Below are 4770 nucleotides of genomic sequence, written 5' to 3'. Positions count from 1 at the left end.
ATTCCAAAAAAAATTCTCTTAAGTTTATACCGAAACAAATTTCAAGTAATTTTGACCGAAAATTTAAGGTAGAGTAGCAAAACATAGCAATGTTTGATTTACTGCAGAGGTGTGGATGTTAAAGAAAACACAAATGTTGGTGCGCGGCACGTTTTATTGCGGTATCGATGTTTTAAGCAGAATGTAAACCGCGGTCACGTTTGAACTCGTAATAATGACTCTTTGTCCCGTTTTAAAAACCTCGCCATTGCTGCAGTGGTAAATAGTTATGAGGTTTATTTTTAACTTAAACGTTGTTAATTAAAAAAAATGTTTAACCCAGTCGTTGCCTTTGAAAAGTTTATTGGACTTGTGATGTACCCAGCGAAAAAAATTTTACTTTTTTGTATTTATTGAATTGTTTGTATTCCAAAATTATACGCAATTACTGCAGTTGTTCGGTAACAATAAGTTCAATTGCAAATGTCCCATAATATTATTTGTAAGCAGTGTTTTTTAAGATGTTTTGAGGGACCGAAACGTCCCACTGAACAATGCGGTATTTTATCGCATACTTGTGCTACAGCCGAGAATTAGCAATTAGTCTATGTAAGAATGTTGTTGCGATCTCTTAAGTTCATAACGGTCAGCCAAGCCAAAGCCTAAAAAATAACTGTCTGTAAATATTTTATATCGCAATTATGTTTAGATACGAAACGAAACCATTGCGCACGCCCTTGGTGTCATTATTTGCTGTTCAGTCAGTAACTATAGTGTTGTTAGGCGGAATGTGGCGTTTTGTTTGTGGCGCGAAGCAACCTGCGGTCAAACTAGGGCATCTCTTTTTCACGGATTTTTTCAATCCCGTTTAACTTCCTGGGATTCCCGACGAAAAAATTATACCTAAAATTACACGTCATTATGACGTTTAAAATTATTTTATATTAGCTCCAAACATTTAATTAAGTTCATTTATGTTCTGTAGCATAGCTTCTGCAATCTTACAAGGCCTTCTCGTATTAAAGTAAGCACCCTTATTTGTTTTTATTTAAAAACAGCGCATGCAGGGCGCATTTTATTGAGTAGAATAAATTGAATTAAGTTTTTTCCGTTGGTAAGCGCAAATAAAGGCAATGACGTTAACATGGTTTGTACTATTTTTCGCGCTCCTGCACTTCTGCACGTAGGCCTATAAATTTATGCAAAAAACTAAAAGTACCGCATTTGCGGGTTAGCGTTTGGGTGAGAGTGGGTCAAGAGTTATTATATTTGCTACTAATAATATCACCTGACCACCCTCATTTAAACGTTAACGCGCACCAAAGCGACAAAAAATGAGCGGAAGAATGGAAAGGAAGACATTTGTAGATACGTAGAAATATTAATACATATTAAAACATGATTTGTTAAAGGTTTTGAGCAAGTTTGTTAAAGAAAGTAAATTTATTATTTATAAATCCGAGTTTAAATGCTAAAAGCTAACGCGCACGTAAACAATGTGCGTTATTTGTAGACCGTTGTTTTGCATAACTTTCTACGTGCAGAAGTGAAGGAGCGCCCTATTTTTTTCGTTATATTTGTCAAAAACGACAATTTTTTTAAAGTTTTGCTATGTTGCCGAATACCCTGGATTTAAAAAAAAATTCCCGGGATTCGGGATTGTTAATTCGCGGGAAATCCCGGGAATTTCCCGTCGAAACATTCCCGGAGAGGAACCCTACCTGTGAAACGTCCTTCCAAGCACAGAAAAAGCTGAATGCGAAAAAAGAGAGCGCGAGGATTTAGAGAAATGGAAAACAGGCCGTGGCTACTAAATTGCCGAAATGGTATGCAGTGCAAGTGGTGCAAATCTTTTAAGTGAGTCGATTGCTTATCACGAGCAAAGTGAAGTCCATGCATTAGCTCGTTCGTGTTATGAAGGGCAAAAATCACCAGCGACAGCTCCTGCTCTAATAGCATTCAATCAGCTTAATGAGCAATACAGCAAAAGAATGGGCAATTTTTTGAGAAACGCTCACGCTATTGCAAAGCACAGAAGACCGATCTGCCATTACTGTTGGTTGTGTGAACTAGATGAGGCAAAGGGTCTTGACGTCGGCAAATCATATCGCAGTAGAAAGTCGTGCAAGACCTTTGTAAAAGAAATTGTAAGTATAACCTGTGATGGTGCAATGGACAGCAGCATAACGGAGCAGACATCCGTTCATGTCCGCTATAGCGTTAGGGGCTTGGTGCAAACTAAGTTTGTCGCCTAAGGAAGCCCAGAGAGTCCAAATGCTGCAGCCATTTATGACAGTATTTTAAAATCCCTTTTAGAAGTGGGTATAAGCAAGGAAGAGATTACGTCAAGGTTAGTTGGCTTTGGCTGTGATGGAGCTAATGTAATGGTAGGAAAGAAATGTGGCTTTCAGGCTTATTAAAGGGTTTGCAGCCTAGCGTTGTGGTTGTCCCTGCTTTGCACATCGTTTGCAGCTTTTCCCCAAAGACGCTACAAAACAGAACAAGCTATACGAAAGTGTTCTTGTCCTGTTAATGGGGCTATACTATCTTTACCATAACAGCCCGTAACAGCGTCTAAATCTTAGACCAGGGGTGTCCAACAAGCGGCACGCGTGCCAAATGTGGCACGCGACCTAATAAAAAATGGCACGCAAGCCCTTCCCAAAAAATACTAAAATTGTGATTTAGCCAATTGCCAAAAAATACCAAGTTTGTTATACAGCCAATTGTCAGAAAATACCAAGTTTGTTATACAGCCAATTGCCATTGTTTGTTCACAATATAACACAATCGCCAAACCACGACAACCAACAATTACTTTTGATATAGCAACATTATACTGTGTGGAGGCTGGCATTCACATAATGTTATATAGCTTGGTGTGAAGAAACAAAAGTCAGCTCACCGAGAGACAATTTGATGTAGTGATGCGTATTTCTACTAGACAGTATTTTTTCAAGTTTAATTAAACGTTCTTATTTTTGGTAAAAAAGCGCTTTTATGATTAAAAAGAATTGGTTCGGTTACGAAACTTTGGCACGGGAAGAAGTTATAAGATAAAAATTGGCACGCCGGCATGGTTGAGTTGACACCCCTGCCTTAGACTAACTTTTGAGGGCCTCAACCAATGTGCCGTAATGCCCACGAGAGTGTGTGGCACAAGATGGGTGGGTCATACTCTGCTATCAATCAAGAATGTGATACGAGGGTACAGCGCAATCCGCGCTCAACTTGGAGATCTTACAGCAAAGGAAAGGGTAAAGGAAATTATTTTTCGGTAAATTTGAGAAGTGCAAATGATCTGTACACAGTATTCCACATTGCTCGTAAGCGCTGGAATAGAAAGTGTGTTAGCGTGGCAGAAAGTGTGTCAGCAACATGAAATTGACGAAAACGTGTTTTCTACTTGAAAGTAGTGCGGAATTAATGAGCTAAGCTTAATAGGAAAGTAAAAATACATGTTTTATATGTTAAATTATTTTTTTCCTTTTGCTCGCGGTGCACTTGACAACCTTCCATGGCGCACCGGTTGAGAAGCGCTGGTCTAGCCACTGATACGATGAACGACTTGACGGTGGTGCAAATATGTTCCGCTAATCTTACACAATTCGACCCACAACCAGCCATTAACGTGTGGCTAAATGGAGCTAAACGCCGCAGAAAAGTAACACAAAATGAATCGCCATCAAGATCTGTGGTCGTTGACGCTGATTGCAGCTCGGATGAATACGACAAGGACAGTGATTGTGACCAAACTACAATTGACAAATGTTGAAATGAAAAGTGCTCTCATTAGCTCGTGTAGCTCTCATATCAGCTTGTAAATATTGTCAGTGTTATTTTTTCATCCGGCTTTAAATATTGTTACTTTATAGGTCTTATTGTGTGTTTCAACTGTTACTTCACTGGGCAGTGCTTACATGTTATTTTATTGGCGCGATGGTGGGTGAAGTACCAAGTTTGGGTACAAGAAATAACTTTATTTCTCTTCAAGAATTTTCTGTGATTGAACACATTTTTTATTCCAATTTCCATATGAATTAACAACTCAAACTTGTACTAATAGCAACGAAATAACTTTGATAGGTTAGTTCAGTGGTTCTCAACCTTTTATGCTTCGTGGCCCCCTTTGAAAGGCTCTCAACCCTCCTGGCCCCCTGCTTAAAAATATCTAGCATTGTATTTACTGGTTTTTACTTCTCCAGGTTAATAACAAATATAGCCATTAATCAACAAATAAAGGCACTTAGTTGGAAAAAAATTTAATAAATCAGTTATTTTAGTTTAAGTTAACTAATTACTCATTACAAAGCTGGTTCCTGCCAAGGTATTTTTTATATTTGGCTCTATTTTGTACTCAGCCAAGCGAGTGATTTATGGATTTTTTACTTTTTTTACATGCATAACCTAGCTGAATATTAGGTCTCGACCAACGGCATTTGACCGACAATTAATATTATCGGCAAGTAATTGGCCGCCCGAAAAAACGCTGACGCCGCACTACATGTCTACATATAAAGCAGCACAGTTAATGTTTCGCCACAGCGACAGGCCTTTATCTAAACTTGCCACCCACGTTCGTAGGATAAGGCGTAACTTTCTGCGATAAACAAATTAAAATTAACCGATATTCTACTTTTAAACATCCCTATACTGCCGGTTCAAAAAACGTGCCTGAAAAATGAGTTACAAAACGTTAGAAGAAAGTTTTACAGTCATAATAACTGGCAATTGATAAAAGTGGTGGCATTTTGGTTTTGCAATACCTAGCTAGAGAGTTGTGCCCGTGGC

The sequence above is a fragment of the Ascidiella aspersa genome, chromosome 5 (assembly GCF_963924565.1).
Source record: "Ascidiella aspersa chromosome 5, kaAscAspe10.2, whole genome shotgun sequence".
Classification (NCBI taxonomy): domain Eukaryota; kingdom Metazoa; phylum Chordata; class Ascidiacea; order Phlebobranchia; family Ascidiidae; genus Ascidiella; species Ascidiella aspersa.
The sequence above is the reverse complement of the archived record's forward strand: the minus strand, read 5'-3'. Positions refer to the sequence as shown.